The sequence below is a fragment of the Pristiophorus japonicus genome, unplaced genomic scaffold (genome assembly GCF_044704955.1).
Source record: "Pristiophorus japonicus isolate sPriJap1 unplaced genomic scaffold, sPriJap1.hap1 HAP1_SCAFFOLD_548, whole genome shotgun sequence".
NCBI lineage: Eukaryota > Metazoa > Chordata > Chondrichthyes > Pristiophoridae > Pristiophorus > Pristiophorus japonicus.
Window position 1 is genome coordinate 204295 of NW_027254455.1, and position 26556 is coordinate 230850.

Below are 26556 nucleotides of genomic sequence, written 5' to 3' on the forward strand. Positions count from 1 at the left end.
GTCATCGACAATACTCTTAGAAATACATCCTTTGGTGAAAAGGTGAAACCCCATCGTCGGTACTAGAAATAGACAGAAATTAGATTACTCCTCAATAAAATGATCCTTATGAGAAAGCAGTTCATTATCAAGATGAGGATGTCACTAAATAAAGAAAGACTTGCATTTTTATACCGCCTTTCACGACCAAGCATGTCTCAAAGCCCCTATACTGCCAATGAAGTACTTTTGGGGTGTAGTCACTATTGTAATTTGGGAAACGCGATAACCAATTTCTGCACAGCGAGCTCCCACAAACAGCAACATGATAATGACCAGATAATCTGTTTTTATTATGTTGATTGAGGGATAAATATTGGCCAGGTCACTGGGGATAACTCCCCTGTTCATCTTTGAAATAGTGCCATCGGAATTTTTATTTCCACTTGAGATAGTAGCCGGGGCCTCGGTTTAACGTTTCATCCTTAAGAAGGCACCTCCAAAAGTGTAGCATTCCCTCAGCATTGCACTGGAGTGCCAGCCTAGATTTATATGCTCAAGTCCCTGGAGTGGGACTTAAACCCACAACCTTCTATCCCAGAGGCGTGTGTGCTACCCACTGAGACATGGGAGAACGAGATGGATTTTTTAATGATAATCCAACAGCTTCATAGTCACTTTTACTGACACCTGCTTTTTATTTTAAATTTGTATTATGGAGTATGATCACATAGTGGTTATGTCACTGGACTAGTAATCCAGAGGCCTGGACTGATGATCTGGAGACTTGTGTTCAAATCCCACCAGGGCAGCTGGGGAATTTCAATTCAAATCTATTAACTAAAAAGCTAGTGATCATGAAACCACCAGATTGTTGTAAAAACCCATCTGGTTCACTAATGTCCTTCAGGGATGAAAATCTGCCGTCCTTACCCGGTCTGGCCTATATGTGACTCCTGACCCACGTGGTTGACTCTTAACTGCCCTCTGAGATGACCTAACAAGCTACTCAGTTGTATTCAAGAAGGGGGCTTCATTATGGCAATTAGGGATGGGCAATAAATGCTGGCCTTGCCAGCGACATCCATATCCTGTGAATGAATAATAATTTAAAAAGTAACTGAATTCAGTCTCACAGATTTCCTTTGCTGGGATTTGAACTGATCCTGGATCTGAATTAGTAACCCAGTTCTTTGCTTGTTGGTAACTTAACCAGAACACGAACATACCCATTGTGTACTTACACAGCAGGACGTCGACTGTCAGTTATAAGGAGCTGCCTATTGCTCGCCCAAGGAGCACAGGTGTCAGTCAGAGGGATCAGAGAATAACAGAACACTGACCAAAATACACTTGAGATGTACATTGTGAAGTTCTGCACCTTGATCTGTGGTTTTCCATCCCTTAAAATCATTTGGAAGCTTATTGCAATTTGTAAACAGTGAGGAGGATAGTAACAGACCTCAGGAGGACATAAACAGAATGATGAAATGGGCCGCACATGACAGATACAATTTAATACAGAGGTGCAAAGTGATTAATTTTGGAATAAAGAATGAGGAGCGGCACTATAAAGTAAAGGGGCAGGAGCAGAGAGACCTGGGGGTGTACCCACACAAATCTTTGAAGGTGGCAGGGCACATTGAGAAGGCTGTTAAAACATACCCCTCATCCATGGTACCATTCTAGTAAATTTCCTCTGCACCCTCTCCAAGGTCTTTACATCCATCCTAAAGTGTGATACACAGAATTGGACACAATGGTCCAGCTGAGGCGTAACCAGTGTTATATAAAGGTCGAGCATAACGTCCTTGCTTTTGTATTCTATGCCTCTATTTATAAAGCCGAGGGTCATAAGAATATAAGAAATAGGAACAGGAATAGGCCATACGGCCCCTCGAGCCTGCTCCGCCATTTAATACGATCATGGCTGATCTGATCGTGGACTCAGCTCCACTTCCCTGGCCGCCCCTCATAACTCCTTATCCCCTTATCGCTCAAGAAACTGTTTATTTCTGACTTAAATTTATTCAATGTCCCAGCTTCCACAACTCTCCGAGGAAGCAAATTCCACAGATTTACAACTCTCAGAGAAGAAATTCCTCCTTATAAACATAAGAACATAAGAACATAAGAATTAGGAACAGGTGTAGGCCATCTAGCCCCTCGAGCCTGCTCCGCCATTCAACAAGATCATGGCTGATCTGGCCGTGGACTCAGCTCCACTTACCCACTCGCTCGCCGTAACCCTTAATTCCCTTATTGGTTAAAAATCTATCTATCTGTGACTTGAATACATTCAATGAGCTAGCCTCAACTGCTTCCTTGGGCAGAGAATTCCACAGATTCACAACCCTCTGGGAGAAGAAATTCCTTCTCAACTCGGTTTTAAATTGGCTCCCCCGTATTTTGAGGCTGTGCCCCCTAGTTCTAGTCTCCCCGACCAGTGGAAACAACCTCTCTGCCTCTACCTTGTCTATCCTTTTCATTATTTTAAATGTTTCTACAAGATCACCCCTCATCCTTCTGAACTCCAACGAGTAAAGACCCAGTCTACTCAATCTATCATCATAAGTTAACCCCCTCATCTCCGGAATCAGCCGAGTGAATCGTCTCTGTACCCCCTCCAAAGCTAGTATATCCTTCCTTAAGAAAGGTGACCAAAACTGCACGCAGTACTCCAATACCCTATAAAGTTGCAGCAGGACCTCCCTGCTTTTGTACTCCATCCCTCTCGCAATGAAGGCCAACATTCCATTCGCCTTCCTGATTACCTGCTGCATCTGCAAACTAACTTTTTGGGATTCATGCACAAGGACCCCCAGGTCCCTCTGCATCGCAGCATGTTGTAATTTCTCCCCATTCAAATAATATTCCATTTTACAGTTTTTTTTTCCAAGGTGGAGACCACACATTTTCCGACATTGTATTCCATCTGCCAAACCTTAGCCCATTCGCTTAACCTATCTAAATCTCTTTGCAGCCTCTCTGTGTCCTGCACACAACCCGCTTTCCCACTAATCTTTGTGTCATCTTCAAATTTTGTTACACTACACTCTGTCCCCTCTTCCAGGTCATCTATGTATATTGTAAACAGTTGTGGTCCCAGCAGCGATCCCTGTGGCACACCACTAACCACCGATTTCCAACCCAAAAAGGACCCATTTATCCCGACTCTCTGCTTTCTGTTCGCCAGCCAATTCTCTATCCATGCTAATACATTTCCGCTGACTCCGCGTATCTTTATCTTCTGCAGTAACCTTTTGTGTGGCACCTTATCGAATGCCTTTTGGAAATCTAAATACACCACATCCATCGGTACACCTCTATCCACCATGCTCGTTATATCCTCAAAGAATTCCAGTAAATTAGTTAAACATGATTTCCCCTTCATGAATCCATGTTGCGTCTGCTTGATTGCACTATTCCTATCTAGATGTCCCGCTATTTCTTCCTTAATGATAGCTTCAAGCATTTTCCCCACTACAGATGTTAAACTAACCAGCCTATAGTTACCTGCCTTTTGTCTGCCCCTTTTTTTAAACAGAGGCGTTATATTAGCTGCTTTCCAATCCACTGGTACCTCCCCAGAATCCAGAGAATTTTGGTAGATTATAACGAATGCATCTGCTATAACTTCCGCCATCTCTTTTAATACCCTAGGATGCATTTCATCAGGACCAGGGGATTTGTCTACCTTGAGTCCCATTAGCCTGTCCAGCACTACCCCTAGTGATAGTGATTGTCTCAAGGTCCTCCCTTCCAACATTCCCGTGACCAGCAATTTTTGGCATGGTTTTTGTGTCTTCCACTGTGAAGACCGAAGCAAAATAATTGTTTAAGGTCTCAGCCATTTCCACATTTCCCATTATTAAATCCCCCTTCTCATCTTCTAAGGGACCAACATTTACTTTAGTCACTCTTTTCCGTTTTATATATCGGTAAAAGCTTTTACTATTTGCTTTTATGTTTTGCGCCAGTTTACTTTCGTAATCTATCTTTCCTTTCTTTATTGCTTTCTTAGTCATTCTTTGCTGTCGTTTAAAATTTTCCCAATCTTCTAGTTTCCCACTAACCTTGGCCACCTTATACGCATTGGTTTTTAATTTGATACTCTCCTTTATTTCCTTGGTTATCCAAGGCTGGTTATCCCTTTTCTTACCGCCCTTCTTTTTCACTCGAAGATATTTTTGTTGAGCACTATGAAAGAGCTCCTTAAAAGTCCTCCACTGTTCCTCAATTGTGCCACCGTTTAGTCTGTGTTTCCAGTCTACTTTAGCCAACTCTGCCCTCATCCCACTGCAGTCCCCTTTGTTTAAGCATAGTATGCTCATTTCTGACACAACTTCCTCACCCTCAATCTGTATTACAAATTCAACCATGCTGTGATCACTCATTCCGAGAGGATCTTTTACTAGGAGATCGTTTATTATTCCTGTCTCATTACACAGGACCAGATCTAAGATAGCTTGCTCCCTTGCAGGTTCTGTAACACACTGTTCTAAGAAACAATCCCGTATGCATTCTATGAATTCCTCCTCAAGGCTATCCAATGTGATTTGATTTGACCAATCGATATGTAGGTTAAAATCCCCCATGATTACTGCCGTTCCTTTTTCACATGCCTCCATTATTCCCTTGATTATTGCCCTCCCCACCGTGAAGTTATTATTTGGGGGTCTATAAACTACGCCCACCAGTGACTTTTTCCCTTTACTATCTCTAATCTCCACCCACAATGATTCAACATATTGTTCATTAGAGCCAATATCGTCTCTCACAACTGCCCTGATATCATCTTTATTAACAAAGCTACCCCACCTCCTTTCCCTTCTTGTCTATCTTTCTGAATTGTCAGATACCCCTGTATGCTTAATTCCCAGTCTTGGCCACCCTGCAACCACGTTTCTGTTATGGCCACCAAATCATACCCATTTGTAATGATTTGTGCCGTCAACTCATTTACTTTATTTCGAATGCTGCGTGCGTTTAGGTAGAGTGTTTTAATACTAGTTTTTAAACCATGATTTTTAGTTTTGACGCCTCCTGCAGCCCCTTTATATTCATACATATTGTCCCTTCCTATCACCTTGTGGTTTACACTTACCCCAGTGCTACTCTGCTCTGTTGATTCCTGCCTTTTGCATTCTTTCTTGGGGTCCTGTTCATCTGAGCTCTCACCCACTCTAACTCGCTCAGAGCCCTCTCCTGGGTTCCGAATACTCCTTGCACTGAGGCACCGAGCTTTCATGCTTGCCTTTTTATTACACTTTGACCCTTTAGAATTTTGCTGTACAGTGGCCCTTTTTGTTTTTTGCCTTGGGTTTCTCTGCCCTCCACTTTTACTCATCTCCTTTCTGTCTTTTGCTTTTGTCTCCATTTTGTTCCCCTCTGTCTCCCTGCATTGGTTCCCATCCCCCTGCCATATTAGTTTAACTCCTCCCCAACAGCACTAGCAAACACTCCCCCTAAGACATTGGTTCTGGTCCTGCCCAGGTGCAGACTGTCCGGTTTGTACTGGTCCCACCTCCCCCAGAACCGGATCCAATGCCCCAGGAATTTGAATCCCTCCCTGCTGCACCACTGCTCAAGCCACGTATTCATCTGCGCTATCCTGCGATTCCTACTCTGACTAGCACGTGGCACTGGTAGCAATCCCGAGATTACTACTTTTGAGGTCCTACGTTTTAATTTAACTCCTAGCTCCTTAAATTCGTCTCGTAGGACCTCATCCCTTTTTTTACCTATATCATTGGTACCAATGTGCACCACGACAACTGGCTGTTCACCCTCCCTTTTCAGAATGTCCTGCACCTGCTCCGAGACATCCTTGACCCTTGCTCCAGGGAGACAACATGCCATCCTGGAGTCTCGGTTGTGGCCGCAGAAACGCCTATCGATTCCCCTTACAATTGAATCCCCTATCACTATCGCTCTCCCACTCTTTTTCCTGCCCTCCTGTGCAGCAGAACCAGCCACGGTGCCATGAACTTGGCTGCTGCTGCCCTCCCCTGATAAGTCATCCCCCTCAACAGTACTCAAAGCGGTGTATCTGTTTTGCAGGGGGATGACCGCAAGGGACCCCTGCACTACCTTCCTTGAACTGCTCTTCCTGCTGGTCTTCTATTCCCTAACTGGCTGTGGACCCTTCACCTGCGGTAAGACGAACTCGCTACACGTGCTACTCACGTCATTCTCAGCATCGTGGATGCTCCAGAGTAAATCCACCCTCAGCTCCAATTCCGCAACGCGGACCGTCAGGAGCTGGAGGCGGATACACTTTCCGCACACGTAGTCGTCAGGGACACCGGAGGACACATAGTACAGGAGGAGCATAACACTTGCCTGAGCTCGCCTGGCATGACTTAACCCTAAGATTAACTTAAATTGGCAACAACAGTGCTAAAAGTTACTCACTGATATAGAAGAGAAAAAAGAAAAACTACTTACCAGTCACCAGCCAATCACTCACCCCCTTGGCTGTGACGTCACCTTTCTATTTCTTTCTACTTCTTTTTGCCTTCTCCCTGTAGCTGCACAAGCTGGGCCTTTTGTAGGTCTCTCTGACTCACGGACTCCTGACTCAGCGACGCACCTCCCGACCTCGCGGCCTTTTGTAGACCTCTCTGATTCACGGACTCCTGACTCAGCGATGCACCTCCTGACCTCGCGGCCTTTTGTAGGTCTCTCTGACTCACGGACTCCCGACTCAGCAACGCACCTCCCGACCTCGCGGCCTTTTGTAGGCCTCTCTGATTCACGGACTCCCGACTCAACGACGCACCTCACGACCTAGCGGCCTTTTGTAGGCCTCTCCGACTCACGGACTCCTGACTCAGCGACGCACCTCCCGACCTCGCGGCCTTTTGTAGACCTCTCTGACTCACGGACTTATCTCTGTTTTAAATGGACGGTCCCTTATTCTAAGATCATGCCCTCCAGTTCTAGTCTCCCCCATCAGTGGAAACATCCTCTCTGCATCCACCTTGTCAAGCCCCCTCATAATCTCATACGTTTCGATAAGATCACCTCTCATTCTTCTGAACTCCAATGAGTAGAGGCCCAACCTACTCATAAGTCAACCCCCTCATCCCCGGAACCAACCAAGTGAACCTTCTCTGAACTGCCTCCAAAGCAAGTATATCCTTTCATAAATATGGAAACCAAAACTGCACACAATATTCCAGGTGTGACCTCACCAATACCTTGTATAGCTGTAGCAAGACTTCCTTGCTTTTATACTCCATTCCCTTTGCAATAAAGGCCAAGATACTATTGGCCTTCCTGATCACTTGCTGTACCTGCATAGTAACCTTTTGTGTTTCATGCACAAGTACCCCCAGGTCCCGCTGTACTGCAACACTTTGCAATCTTTCTCCATTTAAATAATAACTTGCTCTTTGATTTTTTTTCTGCCAAAGTGCATGACCTCACACTTTCTAACATTATACTCCATCTGCCAAATTTTTGCTCACTCACTGTCTATGTCCTTTTACAGATTTTTTGTGTCCTCCTCACACATTGCTTTTCCTCCCATCTTTGTATCGTCAGCAAATTTGGCTACGTTACACTCAGTCCCTACTTCCAAGTCGTTAATATAGATTGGAAATAGTTTGGGTCCCAGCACTGATCCCTGCAGCACCCCACTAGTTACTGGTGAATGAACCATTTATCACGACTCTCTGTTTTCTGTTAGTTAGCCAATCCTCTATCCATGTTAATATATTACCCCCAACCCCCTGAACTTTTATCTTGTGCAGTAACCTTTTATGTGGCACCTTGTCAAATGTCTTCTGGAAGTCCAAATGCACCACATCCACTGGTTCCCCTTTATCCACTCTGTTCGTTACATCCTCAAAGAACTCCAGCAAATTATTCAAACATGACTTCCCCTTCATAAATCCATGCTGACTCTGCCTGACCGAATTTTGCTTACCCAAGTGCCTTGCTACTGCTTCTTTAATAATGGATTCCAACATTTTCCCAACCACATATGTTTGTCTAACTGGTCTATAGTTTCCTGCTTTTTGTCTGCCTTCTTTTTTAAATAAGGGTGTTACATTTGCAGTTTTCCAATCTGCTGGAACCTCCCCAGAATCTAGCGGGGTGCCACAAGGATCAGTACTGGGACCCCAACTATTTGGTAAGTTACAACCAATGCATCCACAATCCCTGCCGTTACTTCTCTTAAGACCCTAGGATGCAAGCCATCAGGTCCAGGGGATTGATCTGCCTTTAGTCCCATTATCTTACTGAGTACCACCTCCTTAGTGATTGTGATTGTGTTAAGTTCCTCCCCCCCGATAGCCCCTTGACTATCCACTGTCGGAATACTGTTAGTGTTCTCTACCGTAAAGACTGATACAAAATATTTGTTCAGAGTTTCTGCCATCTCCATGTTCCCCATTACTAATTCCTCGGTCTCGTCCTGTAAGGGACCAACATTTACTTTAGCCACTCTTTTCCTTTTTATATATCTGTAGAAACTCTTGCTATCTGTTTTTACATATTGCACTAGTTTACTTTCATTGGGCCCAAGTTTCGGGCCGCGCCTAGAACGGCACAGCCCCGACCTGGATGCCCGTTTTTCGCGCCACAAAGTGCGCCTAAAAAAAACTTACAGATTCTCCGGCTCCCTACTGGTCCTCTTGAGTCGGGCGCGGCGCAGCACGAGCTGTTGGGGGGCAGAGCCAGGTCCCCGCGCTGAAAACAGTGCCGGGACCTCTGCACATGCACGCTACAGTGGGCGCGCATGTGCAGTAACTCCAGGTGCCCAAAACTATGTGGGAGGGGCCCGAAGCACGCAGCCCCTAGCCCTGGTCGAATGGCCTCATTGGGGCTGCGTGCATAAGGCTGCCTCCCACGCCCTGCTCCTGCTTCCTCCCGACCCGACTGGACTCCCGCTTACCCCTCCCCCCCCCCGCCGCCCCCGGACCGGACCCGACCCCCCGGACTGGACCCGACCCGCGCTCCCCCTCCCACCCGACCTGACCTCCCTCTCCCTCCCTCTCTCCCTCACCCCCCCCACGACCCGAATCGAACTGACCTCCCTCCCCCCCCCGACCCGACCCGACCCGCGCTCCCGACTCCAACCCGCGCTCCCCCCGACCTGACCCGCGCTCCTGACCCCGGACCTCGGACCCGACCCGACCCAATGCAACCTACCTGTAAATCTGGTGCTGGGGACGGGCCCTGCCCGAAGTCTTGGGCCCGGCTGGGCCCGGCCTGTTCAGTCTCCACCCCCCCTTCTCCTTCACCTTCACCCACCCTTCTCCTTTCCCTTTTCCCCCTCCTTCTCCTTTCCCCCCTTCTCCTTTCCCCCCCTTTCCCCCTCTCCTCCCCCTCCTCTCCTCCCCCCTCCCCCTCCCCCCCTTCTCTCCCCCCTCCCCCTCCCCCCCTTCTCTCCCCCTCCCCCCCTTCTCTCCCCCCTCCCCCTCCCCCCATTCTCTCCCCCCTCCCCCTCCCCCCCTTCTCTCCCCCTCCCCCCCTTCTCTCCCCCTCCCCCCCTTCTCTCCCCCCTCCCCCCCTTCTCTCCCCCTTCGCTCCCCCCTCTCCCTTCTCCCCCATCCCTCCCCTTCCCTCCCTCCCCCTCTGCCTCCCCTCCCCCTGCCCCTCCTCTCTCCCTCTACCCCCCTCCTCCCCCTCCCCCCTCTACTCCCCTCCCCCACTCTATCCCCCTCCTCCCCCTCTTCCCCCTCCCCCCCTCCCCCCCTCCCTTCGCTGTCAGAAACACAGACACTGACAGACAGAGAGTGAGAGACACACACAGACAGACAGACAGACAGAGAGATAGAGACACTGACAGAGACACACTGGGGGTGGGGGAGGGCTCCCGGTGCTGCAGTCGGTAAGTAGAAAATGGTTTATTTATTGATATTTTTTTTAAGTTATTTCTTATTAATTTTTTTTGATTGATTTATTGGTTGATTTATTGATGTTTTTATCATTTATTATTGATGATGGCTCTTTATTTGTAAAACTGAAGTGTTTAATGTTTGTAAACTTCCCTTTAACCCGCCCCCCATTCCCGATGCCTGATTTGTAACCTATGCCTGATTTTCTGAAGTGTAGACAAGGTTTTTTCGAGCGTACAAAAATCTTCACTTACTCCATTCTAAGTTAGTTTGGAGTAAGTTTTCACTGCCGAAACTTTGAAAACAGGCGTAAGTGGCCGGACGCGCCCCCCTTTTGAAAAAAAAATTCTGTTCCAAAGTAAAACTGTTCTAACTGACTAGAACTGGAGCAAACTAAATGCCGATAATTTTAATTTTTAAGATACTCCGTTCTACACCAGTTGCTCCAAAAAATCAGGAGCAACTGAGGCCGAAACTTGGGCCCAAAGTCTATCTTCCCTTTCTTAATCATTTTTTTAGTCATTCTTTGCTGGCTTTTAAAAGCTTCCCAATCTTCTGTCCTCCCACTAGTTTTGGTCACTTTGTATGCCTTTGTTTTTAATTGGATACCGTCCTTTATTTCTTTAGCCACGGATAGCTATCTTTTCTCTTACACCCTTTCCTCCTCACTGGAATATATTTTTCTTGAGAGTTGTGAAATATCTCCTTAAATGTACGCCACTGTTCATCAACCATCCTACACTTTAATCTATTTTCCCAGTCCACTTTACCCAACTCTGCCCTCATATCTTCATATTCTCCTTTATTTAAGCTAAGTACGCTGGTTAGAAATCTTTCTCACCCTCCATCTGAATTTGAAGCTCAACCATGCTATGATCACTCATTCCGAGGGGATCCTTTACTAGGACATTGTTTATTAATCCTGTCTCATTACACAGGACCAGATCTAAGATAGCCTGCCACCTGGTTGGTTCTGTTACATACTGCTCAAGGAACCGGTCCCTTATGCACTCTATGAACTCCTCCTCAAGGCTACTCTGACCAATTTGATTTGTCCAATCAATATGGAGATTAAAATCACCCATGATTTTCCCTTTTTACATGCCCTCATTATTTCTTGGCTTATACTCCGACCAACAGAGTTGCTACTGTTAGGGGGCCTAGAGACTATGCCCACCAGTGACATTTTCCCCTTATTATTCGTTATCTTCACCCAATCTGTTTCAACACCCATATCATTTGAGCCAATATTGTTTCTTACTATTGCAGTGAATCCATCCTTTATCAACAGAGCTACCCCACCTCCTTTTCCTTTCTGTCTGCCCTTCCGGATTGTCAAGTACCCCTGAATATTTAATTCCCAGTCCTGGTCACCTTGCAACCACGTCTCTGTAATGGCGATCAGATCATACCCATTTGTCTCAATCTGTGCCGTCAACTTAACTCTTTTGTTACAAATACTGTGTCCCATAAGCTTTTTTAACAGCCTTCTCAACTTGTCCTGTCCCCTTCAAGGATGTGTGTACGTACACTCCCTGGTCTCTCTGTTCCTGAACCCCCTTTAAAATTGTACCATTTATTTTAAATTGTCTCTCCTCATTCCTCCTTCCAAAATGAATCACTTTGCTACATTAAACTTCATCTGCTATGTGTCTGCCCATCTCACCATCTGTCCATGTGTCTGCTCATCTCACCATCTGTCCATGTGTCTGCCCATCTCACCATCTGCTATGTGTCTGCCCATCTCACCATCTGTTGATGTGTCTGCCCATCTCACCATCTGTCGATGTGTCTGCCCATCTCACCATCTGTCCATGTGTCTGCTCATCTCACCATCTGTCCATGTGTCTGCCCATCTCACCATCTGTCCATGTGTCTGCCCATCTCACCATCTGTCCATGTGTCTGCCCATCTCACCATCTGTCCATGTGTCTGCCCATCTCACCATCTGCTATGTGCCTGCCCATCTCACCATCTGTCCATGTGTCTGCTCATCTCACCATCTGTCCATGTGTCTGCCCATCTCACCATCTGTCCATGTGTCTTCCAATCTCACCATCTGTCCATGTGTCTTCCAATCTCACCATCTGTCCATGTGTCTTCCAATCTCACCATCTGTCCATGTGTCTGCCCATCTCACCATCTGTCCATGTGTCTGCCCATCTCACCATCTGTCCATGTGTCTGCTCATCTCACCATCTGTCCATGTGTCTGCCCATCTCACCATATGTCCATGTGTCTGCTCATCTCACCATCTGTCCATGTGTCTGCCCATCTCACCATCTGTCCATGTGTCTGCCCATCTCACCATCTGTCCATGTGTCTGCCCATCTCACCATCTGTCCATGTGTCTGCCCATCTCACCATCTGTCTGTGTCTGCCCATCTCACCATCTGTCCATGTGTCTGCCCATCTCACCATCTGTCCATGTGTCTGCCCATCTCACCATCTGTCTATGTATCTGCCCATCTCACCATCTGTCCATGTGTCTGCAGATCTCACCATCTGTCCATGTGTCTGCCCATATCACCATCTGTCTATGTGTCTGCTCATCTCACCATCTGTCCATGTGTCTGCTCATCTCACCATCTGTCCATGCCTCCCGATGAGTGTGTTACTAGCCTCCTCATTGTTTACTATATTTCCGAGTTTCGTGTCTTCTGCAAACTTTGAATTGATACCCAAGTCCAGGTCATTAACACATAGAAAGAAAGACTTGCATTTATATAGCGCTTTACATGACCACCTGACGTCTCAAAGCACATTACAGTCAATGAGGTACTTTTAGATTGCAGTAATTATTGTAATGTGGGTATCAATTTTTATCATTATTTTATTATTACAAGAGAATTTGAATATAAGAATAAAGATGTCTTACTGCAATTATATAGCACCCTGGTAAGATCACACCTGGAGTACTGTGTACAGTTTAGGACTCCTGTCCTAAGGAAGAATATACTTGCCATCGAGGGAATGCAACGAAGGTTCACCAGACTGATTTCTGGGTTAGGGGGATTGTTCTATGAGGAGAGATTGAATAGGCTGGGCCTATATTCTCTGGAGCTTAGAAGAATGAGAGGTAATTTATTTGAAACATACAACATTTTTGCAGGGCTTGACAGGGTAGATGCAGGGAGGATGTTTCCCCTGCCTTTGGGGTCTAGAACCAACGGTCACAGTCTCAGAATAAGTGGTTGGCCATTTAGGGCTGAGATGAGGAGAAATGTCTTCTCTCAGAGGGTGGTGAATCTTTGGAATTCTCTACCCCAGAGGGCTGTGGATGCTCAGTCATTGTGTATATTCAAGACACAGATCGATAGATTTTTGGATATTAACATAGAAACATAGAAACATAGAAAATAGGTGCAGGAGTAGGCCATCCGGCCCTTCGAACCTGCATCACCATTCAATAAGATCATGGCTGATCATTCCCTCAGTACCACTTTCCTGCTTTCTCTCCATACCCCTTGATCACTTTAGCCGTAAGGGCCATATCTAACTCCCTCTTGAATATATCCAATGAACTGGCATCAACGACTCTCTGCGGCAGGGAATTCCACAGGTTAACAACTCTCTGAGTGAAGAAGTTTCTCCTCATCTCAGTCCTAACTGGCCTACCCCTTATCCTAAGGCAATCAAGGAATATGGGGACAGTGCAGGAAAGTGGAGATGGGGTAGAAGATCAACCACGATCTTATTGAATGGTGGAGCAGGCACACTGGACCAAATGGCCTATTCCTGCTCTTAATTCTTATCTTCTTATCAAAAAGAGCAGTGGTCCTAATACTGACCCCTGGGGAAACCAATCTTTACATGCCTCCAGTCTGAAAATCAACCATTCACCACTACTCTCTGCTTTCTGTCACTTAGCCTATTTCACAACCACTCTGCAACTGAGCGTTTAGTGGCACGGGCTTTGATTTTCCCGTAATTTCCTTGCTTTTATCCTCAATACCTCTATTTATAAAGACCAGGATCCCACAGGCAGCAGTTACTTTGTACCCTGCAAAGAAAAAACCCACTAGGCAAAACCTGCTTTGACCAATCATTGGCCTGTTTCACACCCCACCTGATAGTCCTTTCCACTGAAGTCAGTTTAAAAGTAAAGTGGGCAGAGTTGTAAAAAGGGTCGCCACTTGTCTGCCGTGTGTTTGACACCCAGCTGTAAAAGTGCAGGTTCAAACCCTCCAGTTTCAAGCCCACGTGGCAAGTTGAAGATCTAACCCTTCCCCATCCCCCTCACTATTTCCGTGGGTCACACGTAAGGCCAATCTGTGCCCAGTTTCTGATGCAGCGGTGGTCGGGGTGGGGAGGGGGGGGGATTTTCAGGACTATGGGAAAGGGCAGAGGGAGTGAGAAAGTTGGAAAGGTCTTTCAAAGAGCCAGCACAGGCACGATGGGCTGAATAGTTTCCTTAGGTATTGTATCGTTCTCTGATTCCATGCACCTGAACAGAACTGCTTTCAGACTGACACTGAGTGACAGATTAATTTTATGTTGTGTGTTTTCCATTCATTTAGAATGGGACAGGCCATAATATCAAAGAAAAGTTAAAGCGATGGAACAGAAAAGTTAAACGTACACACTTGCTGTATTCCTGATCCAGTCATGCACCCATTCTCTTCTCCGACACACTTCACTATTTTTTCACTGCAGGCCTCAGAGCTACTTGCATAACATCCGTAGCATTTCATTCCATTCAGGGTGGTATTGGCAGGCTCTGAAAGGGAAACCAGAGGAAAAGAATCATCTATTGGATATTACAGTAACAACAGCTTGCATTTATATAGCACCTTTAAGGTAGTGAAACATCCCAAGGTGCTTCACAGGAATATTATGAGATAAAAATTTGACACTGAGCCAATAACTAGAAATTGGCGCAGGTGACCAAAAGCTTGGTCAAAGTGGTAGGTTTTAAGGAGCATCTTGAAGGAGGAAAGAGAGGTAGAGGCGGAGAGGTTTAGGGAGGGAGTCCCAGAGCTTGGGGCCCAGGCAACAGAAGGCACGGCCACCAAAGGTTGAGCGATTATAATCAGTGATGCTCAAGAGGGCAGAATTAGAGGAGTGCAGACATCTCGGGGAGGTTTTGGGGCAGAGGGAGATTACAGAGATAGGGAGGGGCGAGGCCATGGAGGGATTTGAAAATAAGGAGGAAAATTTTGAAATCGAGGCATTGCTTAACCAGAAGCCAGTGTAGGTCAGCGAGCTCAGAGGTGATGGATGAGCGGGACTTGGTGCGAGTTAGGATACGGGCAGCGAAGTTTTGGAAAACCTTTAATTTGTGTAGGATAGAATGTGGGAGACCAGCCAGAAGTGCATTGGAATAGTCAAGTTTAGAGGTAACAAAGGCAGGGATAAGGGATTCAGCAGAGGATGAGCTGAGGCTAGGGCGGAGACGGGCGATGTTATCGAGGTGGAAATAGACGGTTTTAGTTATGCTGTGGATATGTGGTCGGAAGTTTATTTCAGGTCAAAATATGACACCAACATTACCAACATTATCATTATTGGAAGCGGTAGCATAGTGGTTATTTACTGGACTATTAATCCAAAGCCATCTAGTTCAAGTCCCACCACGGCAGCTGTAGAATTTAAAGTCACTTAGTTACATAAATCCGGAATTAAAAGCTAGCATCAGTAATGGCGATCGTGTAACCACTGGATTGTCATAAAACCCCATCTGGTGCACTACTGTCCTTTGGGGATAGATATCTGCCGTCCATACCCAGTCTGGCCTATATGTGACTCCAGACCCACAGCAATGTGGTTGACTCTTAACTGCCATCTGACATGGTCTAGCAAGCCGCTCAGTTGTATCAAACCGCTAGGATAAACAATAAGAATCCTAACAGCACTGTGGGAGCACCTTCATCTCACGGACTGCAGCGGTTCAAGAAGGTGGCTCATCACCACCTTCTCAAGGGCAATTAGGAATGGGCAATAAATGCCGGCCTTGCCAGCAAAGCCCGCATCCCATGAATTAATAAAATAAAATTAATCCCATTAGAATAGCGGGGTCAAATTATTTGTGTGCATGAGCAAATCGGTCGCCCATGTTACGCCTCACCCGATATTCGTTTTCAGTTGACTTCAGTGGAACAGTAAACGGGGAGGTGGGGGTGGTTGGGGAGGGCGGGTAGCATTATCAGACACAATTTGGCACCGAGCCACGTAAAGAGCTGTTCGGGCAGGCGACCAAAAGCTTGGTCAAAGAGGTAGGTTTTAAGGTGGGAGATGTAGCAAGGCGGAGAGGATTAGGGAGGGAATTCCAGAGATTGGAGGCGAAGCATCTGATGAAAATCGGGGATACGCATTACATACATCAGTTCAATGAATCTATTGGATCCCAGTCGGATTATCACGCACTGTAACCTTACCTGCAATTATCCGATTATTACAGAAATCAGAAGCACAGAAACTGCTGGATTGGGAGATGAACACGCTGTCACTGCTGAACGAAATGCCTTTAGAGTTAATGCCACACGTTTGATAAATACGACTGGTGATTTGTTCCACTGAAAACAAGCACAGTTCAGAATTGGAACTTGAAACTTTTTCCTCATTTTAGAGCATCGCTCAGTATGATTGTGTCGCGAGCAATTCAGCCCCGCAAAACAAAGACCATTATTCAATTCCTCGTCATGGTCCAAGAAATAACCTCAGCTTTTCTTTTCTCTGTCTATGCACCTACCTCTCTCTCTGTCTCTTAGAATCATACAATCATAGAATAGTTCAGCACAGAAGGAGGCCATTCAGCCCATCAAGTCTGCACCGGCTCTTTCGAAGAGCAATCCAGTTAGTCCCACTCCCCCCGTTCTTTCCCCATATCCCTGCAATTTTTTTCTCCTGGACAATATTTATCCCTCGATCAACATCTAAAACACTTTATGTGATGATTATCACATTGCTGCTTGTGGGAGCTTGCTGTGCACAATTTAGCTGCGCATTTCCTATATTAGAACAGTGGCTACACTTGAAAAGTACTTCATTGGCTGGAAAAGTGCTTTGTGATGTCCGGTGGTCGTGAAAGGCGCGATATAAATGCAAATTTTTCTTTTTCTTTTCGTTCAAATATTTATCCAATTCCCTTTTGAAGGCTACTATTCAATCTGTATCCACCGCCCTATCAGTCAAATCCTAACCAAGCGTTGCTTAAACAAGTTTTCCTCGTGTCGCCTCTGGTTCTTTTCCAATCACCTTAAATCTGTGCCCTCTGGTTATCGACCCTGCAGACATTGGAAACCGTTTCTCTTTATTTACTCTATCGAAATCCTTCCTGATTTTAAACACCTCCATCAAATCTCCTCTTGGCCTTCTCTGTTCTGCTCTTCTTGCTTTCTATCTAGCTATCTCTCTATCCATCTATCGCTGTGTCTTCACTCCATGCGGGTCATTCTAACTTTGAGTGACAGTGTAAAATGTGTGATGTGGAATTAGCCACTGATTAAAGTCAATAGAAGGAAGCATGGGCCAGGTTGTATAATGAGAGGCCAATGAGCTATCTCCCATCATATACTAGCACCTAAAAGTTAAAATGACCCCCAATCTGTCTGTGTCATAGAGTCATAGAGTCATTAAGGCACAGAAGGAGGCCATTCAGCCCCTCAAGTCCATGTCTGCTCACTGTAGACCAATCCAGTCAGTCCCATTGCCCCACTCTATCCCCGTAGCCCTGCAAGTTTATTTCCCTCAAGTGCCTATCCAATTTCCTTGTGAAATCATTGATCGTCTCCGCATCCACCACCCTCGTAGGCAGCGAGTTCCAGGTCATTACCACTCGCTACGTAAAAAAGTTATTTGTATCTCTTGCCCAAAACCGTCAATCTGTGTCCCCTAGTCCTTGAACCATCAGCTAATGGGGACAGCTTTTCTTTGTCCACCTTATCTAAACCTGTCATAATCTTTTACACCTCTATCAAATCTCCCCTACACTTCCTTCGCTCCAAAGAGAACAACCCCAGCTTCTCCACCCTAACCTTGTAGCTAAATCCCCCATCCTTGGAAACATTCCGGTAAATCTCCTCTGCACCCTCTCAAGGACCTTCACATCCTTCCTAAAATGTAGTGACCAGAATACCTTAGTTGTGGCCTAACCAGAGCTTTATAAAGGTTCAGCATAACTTTCCTACTTTTGTACTCATTGCCTCTATTTATGAAGCCCAGGATCCCATATGCTTTGCTAAATACTCTCTCAATATGGCCTGCCACCTTCAAAGATCTATGTACATGAACCCCCAGGTCCCTCTGTCCATGCACACTCTTTACAACTGTGCCATTAAGTCTATAGTGCCTCTCCCTATCACTTCTGCCAAAATGTATCGCCTCACATTAAATTCCATCCAGCACTTCTCTGCCCATTCTGCCAGCCGATCTAAAGTCCTGCTGCAGTCGGTTGGTATCATCCTCACTGTTTGCCACACCTCTACATTTGGCAGCATCAGCTAATTTTGAAATGTTACTCTGTATTCCATTATCCAAGCCAACCATGTCTTTCCCTCCATCAACCTATTCATCACACTTTATTCTGACATTTAAATACTTCTTCACAACTGGAACCCGAGAAAAAGGATTGAACACAAATCGGGGGGATTGGACCAGAGAATCATAGAATCAGACAGCACCTAAAGAAACCATTCAGCCCATCATGCATGTGCTGGCTCTTTGAAAGAGCTAGTCCCACTCCCCCTTCTCTCTCCATTCAGCCCAGCAAATGTTTCAATTCCATTTATTTACCCGATTCCCTTTTAAATGTTGTTTCCACTTCCTTTTCAGGCAGTGCCTTCCAGACCATAACAACTCGCTGCGTACAAAATAAAATGTTCCTCATCTCCCCCAAGGCAAATCCACTTGGAGCCTAAAAAGGATAGAGCAGGGTACTTTCTCAATGATGAAAAGCTAAAAACAGCAGCGGTGCAAAGTGACTGGGGGGTTCAGGTACATCGATCATTAAATTGTCACAAACACGTACAGAAAATAATCAAAAAGGCTACTTGAATGCTGACCTTTATATCTAGTGGACGAGAATACAAGGGGGTAGGAGTTATACTGCAGCTATACAGGACCCTGGTTAGACCACACCTGGAGCACTGTGAGCAGTTCTGGGCCCCAGACCTTAGGGAGGATATATTGGCCTTGGTGGGAATCCAAGGGTTAAGTTACGAGGAGAGATTACACAAATCAGGGATGTATTCCCAGGGTTTTAGAAGGTTAAGGGGTGATCTGATCGAAGTTATCAAGATATTGGGCTGAAAATTGCGGTCGGAGATTTCCTTCGTACGAATGCATCCGATCCGAAAAAATCAACCAAAATACCTGGCGGTCCCGGAGCAACCTACGATTCCGATCGGAGGCATAGATTAACTGTGCAGTGCACAGGATGATGTCTTTCACGTAAGTACGTATAAGCTGGAGTCATGTGGGCCTGGACCACCAATCACCATGCAGTATATTCATTGATCAAAATGGGAGCTCTGGTTGTACGGGTTCCCATTACTATCGATGAGAAAACCCCCAAAAACACCAAAACACAGCATAATAAATAAATAAAACACCTCACATATTTAAAATTAATTGAAATTAAATGTAATTAAATGTTTTAGAAAAATATAGATTTTTTGTATTTTCTTAGTGTGTTTTAATAGTGTTAAAAATAACCTTAGCTAATGGACAGGATTTTAAATATATAAATGAATGTTTAAATTTAATTTTTATATGTTTTAAAACTCTAACACTGGTAAAAGTAAGCTATTCGCCTGCTTTTACCAGGGGTAAAAGCTTGAAGGACATTCGCTGGGCATGAGTTGGGCAAATAGTCCAATCTCTTCCGCAAGGATCTCCTTCTCCCGGGAACGTGGAGGACCCTATTCAGAGAAATCTTAACAGATCGGAAAAACTGGTTTTCGGCACATGCGCATCGCGCCCCGAGAACCGGCTCTTGTGAGGCCTCGTCGGTCTGTGCACACTTCGTACGCACCCAGCGAGGCTGGAATCTTCGGCCCATCAAGGGAAACAGGTAGGGTAGATGGAATTAAACTATTTCCGCTGGTTCAGGAGTCAACGACTTGGGGGCATCGTCTAAAAATTAGAGCCAGACCTTTCAGGAGTTTCAATAAGATCACCTCTCATTCTTCTAAACTCCAATGAGTATAGGCCCAACCTGCTCAATACCTGGAGCACTGTGAGCAGTTCTGAGCACCACACCATAGGAAGGATATATTGGTCTTGGAGAGAGTGCAGCCTAGGTTTACCAGAACGATACCCGGACTCCAAAGGTTAAGTTATGAGGAGAGGTTACACAAATTAGGGTTGTATTCCCTAGAATTTACAAGGTTTAGAGGTGATCTGATCGAAGTTTTCAGGATATTAAGGGGAACAGATAGGGTAGTGTAGTATATTTGCTTCATGGGTTCTTTGCTTAAGAATTCACAGTTACACAATTGCTGTAAAGAACTAGCCGGTTTATTAGCAAAGGTTTAACAATCAAACTGAACCCGACCGGTTCATCCACCAGGCTCACAACTGCACGCCTCATCGTGGTGAACCTGCACTCAATTAACTGGGGCTTTATTGAGTCTTGTGAACATCTCGCAACTGGCTAAGCGACTCATAGTGCAACAGCTCCGCAGACCTGTGAGCATAGGTCCAGACATTACCGATAGGTAGAAAGAAACGATTTCCGCTGGTTGGGGAGTCAAGAACCAGGCAGAGGGCGATCGAAGGGGTCATTCTGCCCGACTGCCTGCCTCTCTTCTGCGGTTACGTTCGAGCCAGGGTGTCCCTGGAGATGGAGCACGCGGTGCCCAGCCCCGGTACGCTCGCGGCCTTCCATGAGAGATGGGCACCAGAGGGACTGGAGTGCGTCATCACCTCCAGCAACAAAATTTTAATTTGATTTAAGGTTTCATAAAGTTTAAAATTGTTAATTTGTGGTTTCCAGGGGGGGCATTTGATTTAAGTTTCAACAAAAATAGTTGGGGAGTCAAGGATGAGGGGACATAGTCTAAAAATTAGAGCCAGACCTTTCAGGAGTGAAATTAGGAAACACTTCTACACACACAGAGTGCTTGAAGATTGGAACTCTCTTCCACAAATGGCAATTGATGCTAGATCAATTGTTAATTTTAAATCAGAGATTGATAACTTTCTACAAACCAAAGGTATTGAGGGATATGGGCCAAAGGCGGGTATAATAGAGTTAGGTTGCAAATCAACCATGATCTCATTGACTAGCGGAACAGGCTCGAGGAGCTGAATGGCCCCCTCCTGTTCCTGTGTTCCTCTGGCTCTTTTGTCAAATGCCTTAAAGATGCACGCACCTTCCCTACTGAGCTTAGTCAGTGACACTTTGAATCTTTTTAATTATATATTTATTTTGTTTGACCAGCTTCTACGGCCCAAAATTGCGGTCGGAAGTGTCATGTATTCAACCAGCATTGTAACCCATGTATAAACTGACCTAAGTTGTACACCGTGAGAACACTGACTACCAGGTTAGGAGTGTCTCCCACCTAGTGGTCAGTGTTCTCACGGTGTACAACTTAGGTCAGTTTATACATGGGTTACAATGCTGGTTGAATACATGACATCACCTCCCCCCCAAAGTCTTATTGGGATCACAGGTTGAGTCTCTCTGGTGGTTTACGCTCCCTTGTAGAGCGCCTGAGTTGGAGCTCCGGTTGTTGGGCACTGGCCTGAGTGTCTGCTGTTTGCAGTGCCTCAGGCCTGTCCAGACTGCCCACAGTGACTGGGCTCTCCTCCCTTTGGTTCCGGTGTTCGGTCACCTGTGGTGGAGTGAACTCTATATCGTGTTCTTCCTCTGCTTCTTCTATGGGGTTGCTGAACCTCCTTTTTGTTTGATCCACATGTTTGCGGCAGATTTGCTGGTTGAATACATGACAGGAAGCTTCTCACAGGCGGATGCCTCTGACCTGAAAAATTGCGGTCCTAACCCTCTACGCGAAGGCCTTCATAGACACACACGTATGCCAGGAGCGTAAGTGTTTCCTATGCATCAATGGGAGCATGTGGGCCAGCCCAACCTAGCAGAGTATCCCAATTCATACTTATAGTAATTCCGTATCTACGGAGCTGCCATATGTCGGAACGGGAATACCCCCAAAAACAAACAAACACTGAAAATAACTTTAAAAAAATCACATAATTCAAATTAATAAAATTGGAATTCAATTAATTATTTAAAACAAAAATTTAATTTTTTTTGACAAATAAATGTACATATTTTAAAGAGTCTAGAAATAAACTTATCTTATTTAACAGGATTTTAAATAATTCAATTATTTTTCTAAATGAATTTTCTGTTCTTTAAAAGTCTTAAGCTTATAAAAGCAGGCCTCAATTTCTCTCACTTTTTTCTTCCCAAACTTCCTCCTCCATTGCATTTCTTCTGTCAGCCACAAGGCTTGCTTTGTACTTGTGCAAATCGAAAGAGAAAAGCAAAGGGTAGGGTGACATTTCTCAAGCTCACGCTAACCTCTTGTTTGAACTATTTTAAGAGCAGTGTTTGCCCGTTGAAACTGAAAGATTTATGACAGCTATTTTACGACAGTACGGCAGCCTGTTGCCGAGGACACAAGGGGTATGGTGAGAAAGCAGGAATGGGGTACTGAAGTTGCATGTTCAGCCATGAACTCATTGAATGGTGGTGCAGGCTCGAAGGGCCGAATGGCCTAGTCCTGCACCTATTTTCTATGTTTCTATGTTAGATGGAGCTTACAGACCTTGCTTAACCACCTCATCCTGCTTCTCAAATTCTCTCCTCCTCAAATTCTCTCCTTCTAACTCTCTCAAGCGCTGGGTCACATTGGTAAAGCTTTTTCTAAGTCGTCATTCCTGCAGCCAAGTTCAGTCTTCTGTACAGACAGCTTCAATCACCATCCATTGTAGTTATTAGCCACAGTGTCAGCTGTGGCTCAGTGGGTAGCACTCTCGTCTCTGAGTCAGAAGGTTGTGGGTTCATAATTCCTCTCCAGAGACTTGAGCACATAAATCTAGGCTGACACTGAGGGAGTGCTGCACTGTCGGAGGTGCCGTCTTGCAGATGAGACATTAAACCGAGGCCCCGTCTGCTCTCTCAGGTGGATGTAAAATATCCCATGGCGCTATTTTGAAGAAGAGCAGGGGAGTTATCCCCTGTGTCCTAGCCAATATTTATCCCTCATAACAAAAAAACAGATTATCTGGTCATTGCTGTTTGTGGGAGTTTGCTGTGCGCAAATTGGCTGCCGCGTTTCCTACATTACTCCAAAAATGACTGAATTGGCTGTATGACGCTTTGGGATGTCCTGAGGTCATGAAAGGCGCTATATAAATGCAAGTCGTTCTTGCTATCGATGAGCTAGAAGCCAAGAAAGAATGAAACGTTTCGGAATTCAATAAAATAAATTTAAGTCCCAATTTTCATGCAATATCAAAATGGCTTCATAAAAAGCAACATTACTGGTAATGGTTGACGATGAAATGGTCTCGCAGGTGTTGATCCCAGTCGAGCAAATCGTTTCCTTTGGGAAACACGAACCCGAAGTTGCGATACAAGTATTACAGGCCAGAGATAGCACTGGAAAAAAACAGAGTGGGATTAATTGAGCCACTTTCTGAGTATCAAATAGAGGCTCTTGGTAGTTCAGGGATGTGGTCCCTATAGAACCGTTAGGTTGGTTTTATCCTTTATTTTGTAATAACTTGAACTTTCATATTACATACCCATGTTAGCTGACCACATCCACAATAGACTCTTCACCTGGCTTAATATCCAGGTGAGTTTGAAAGTGTGCCTGAAGTGGCAATGGAGCAAGGAAATTATGATGAACCTTTAGAAAACACAGGTTCAGTCTCAACTGGTGTATTGTGTCTAATTCTGGGCACCACACTTTTGGAGGGATGTGAAGGCCTTAGAGAGGGTGTGGAGGGAGATTGACCAGAATGGTTCCAGGGATGAGGGACGTCAGTTACATGGATAGACTGGAGAAGCTGGGGCAGTTCTCCATAGAGCAGAGAAGTTTGAGAGCAGATTTGATCGAGGTGTTCAAAATCATGACGGGTCAAGACAGAGCAGATAGAGAGAAACTGTTCTCACTGGCGAAGGGTCGAGAACCAGAGGACACAGATTTAAGGTGATTGGCAGAAGAACCAAAGGCAACATGAGGAAAAAGGTTTTTATGCAGCGAGTGGTTAGGATCTGGAATTCACTGCCTGAGAGGGTGGTGGAGGTAGATTTAATCGTGGCTTTCAAAAGGGTGTTGGATAAGTACCTGAAGGAAAAATATTTGCAGGACTACGGGGAAAGGGCGGGGGAGTGGGACTAGCTGAAGTGCTCTTGCAGCGAGCCAGCACGGGCTCGATGGGCCGAATGGCCTCTTTCTGTGCTGTACCCATTCTATGATTCTATGTTTTGTATATTATTGTTTTAGCTGCTGGTGGAATGGTACCTTGACTTCGAAAGAACGAAAGGTGACGTTGCACTGTACTGAATTAGAAAGTAAATGACCAAACATTCAGAATGGAGATCAGGAGGAATTTCTTCTCTCAGAGGGTCATAAATCTATGGAATTATCTGCCCGAGAGAGCTGTGGAGGCTGGGTCATTGAATATATTTAAGGTAGAGATTGACAGATTTTTGAAAGATAAGGGAGTGAAGGGTTATGGGGAATTGGAGCTGAGTCCATGATCGGATCAGCCATGACTTTATTAAAGGACGGAGCAGGCTCGAGGGGCCAAATTGGACATATTGCATAGAATGTGCTGCACAGGCACAGGCCATTCAGGCCAACTGGTCCCTGCTGGTGTTTATTCTCCGCACAAACCACCTACCACCATGCTGCAGTGCACCTTATCAGTTTACCCGTCTATTATTATCTGCCACATATTTTTATCTCACTTCCCCCTAAATGCAGGTGAGATGAAGTAAGGTAGGAGGAGGTTTGTGTGGAACATAAACACCAGCACAGATTTATCGGGCTGAATGTACTGTTTCTGTGCTGCACATTCTCTGTAATTCGATGGAACGCTGCTCCTGCATCAGTGGACTGTAAAACAGTGTGTGATCAGACTGGGTGGGATATTACAGGGTGTGGGGAGTGAGCAGGGGGAGAGTGGGTGGGATATTACAGGGTGTGGGGAGTGAGCAAGGGGAGACTGGGTGGGATATTACAGGGTGTGGGGAGTGAGCAAGGGGAGACTGGGTGGGATATTACAGGGTGTGGGGAGTGAGCAGGGGAGACTGGGTGGGATATTACAGGGTGTGGGGAGTGAGCAGGATCAGATTGGGTGGGATATTACAGGGTGTGGGGAGTGAGCTGGATCAGACTGGGTGGGATATTACAGGGTGTGGGTAGTGAGCAGGATCAGACTGGGTGGGATATTACAGGGTGTGGGAAGTGAGCAGGATCAAACTGGGTGGGATATTACAGGGTGTGGGGAGTGAGCGGGGGGTTTTGGGATTACACTGGGTGGGATACTACAGGGTGTGGGGAGTGAGCAGGGTGAGAGTGGGTGGGATATTACAGGGTGTGGGAAGTGAGCAGGGGAAGACTGGGTGGGATATTACAGGATGTGGGAAGTGAGCAGGATCAGACTGGGTGGGATATTACATGGTGTGGGGAGTGAGCAGGGAGAGACTGGGTGGGATATTACAGGGTGTGGTTAGTGAGCAGGGGGAGACTGGGTGGGATATTACAGGTTGTGGGGAGTGAGCAGGATCAGACTGGGTGGGATATTACAGGGTGTGGGGAGTGAGCAGGATCAGACTGGGTGGGATATTACAGGGTGTGGGGAGTGAGCAGGGTGAGAGTGGGTGGGATATTACAGGGTGTGGGGAGTGAGCAGGATGAGAGTGGGTGGGATATTACAGGGTGTGGGGAGTGAGCAGGGGGAGAGTGGGTGGGATATTACAGGGTGTGGGGAGTGAGCAGGGAGAGACTGGGTGGGATATTACAGGGTGTGGTTAGTGAGCAGGGAGAGACTGGGTGGGATATTACAGGGTGTGGGGAGTGAGCAGGGGGAGAGTGGGTGGGATATTACAGGGTGTGGGGAGTGAGCAGGGTGAGAGTGGGTGGGATATTACAGGGTGTGGGAAGTGAGCAGGATCAGACTGGGTGGGATATTACAGGGTGTGGGGAGTGACCGGGGGGTTTTGGGATTACACTGGGTGGGATATTACAGGGTGCGGGGAGTGAGCAGGGGGTTGGGATTAGACTGGATGGGATATTACAGGGTGTAGGGAGTGAGCAAGGGAGACTGGGATTACACTGGGTGGGATATTACAGGGTATAGGGAGTGAGCGGGGGAGACTGGGATTACACTGGGTGGGATATTACAGGTGTGGGGAGTGAGTGGGGTTTTAGGATTACACTGGGTGGGATATTACAGGGTGTGGGGAGAGTGGGATTAGACTGGGTGGGATATTACAGGGTGTGGGGAGTGAGCGGGGGAGACTGGGATTACACTGGGTGGGATATTACAGGGTATAGGGAGTGAGCGGGGGAGACTGGGATTACACTGGGTGGGATATTACAGGTGTGGGGAGTGAGTGGGGTTTTAGGATTACACTGGGTGGGATATTACAGGGTGTGGGGAGAGTGGGATTAGACTGGGTGGGATATTACAGGGTGTGGGGAGTGAGCGGGGGAGACTGGGATTACACTGGGTGGGATATTACAGGGTATAGGGAGTGAGCGGGGGAGACTGGGATTACACTGGGTGGGATATT

At 46.1% G+C, this 26556-nt stretch overlaps 1 long non-coding RNA gene across 1 annotated transcript; it reads right to left on the reverse strand.

The window, feature by feature from the left end:
• LOC139254476 (uncharacterized) lies at window positions 1-16278 on the reverse strand. Its single transcript, XR_011592016.1, has 3 exons — window positions 16211-16278; window positions 14416-14553; window positions 1-62 (listed from the first exon to the last, which is right to left on the reverse strand). It is a non-coding gene; the product is annotated as an uncharacterized lncRNA (long non-coding RNA).
• Window positions 16279-26556: the final 10278 nt, after the last annotated feature.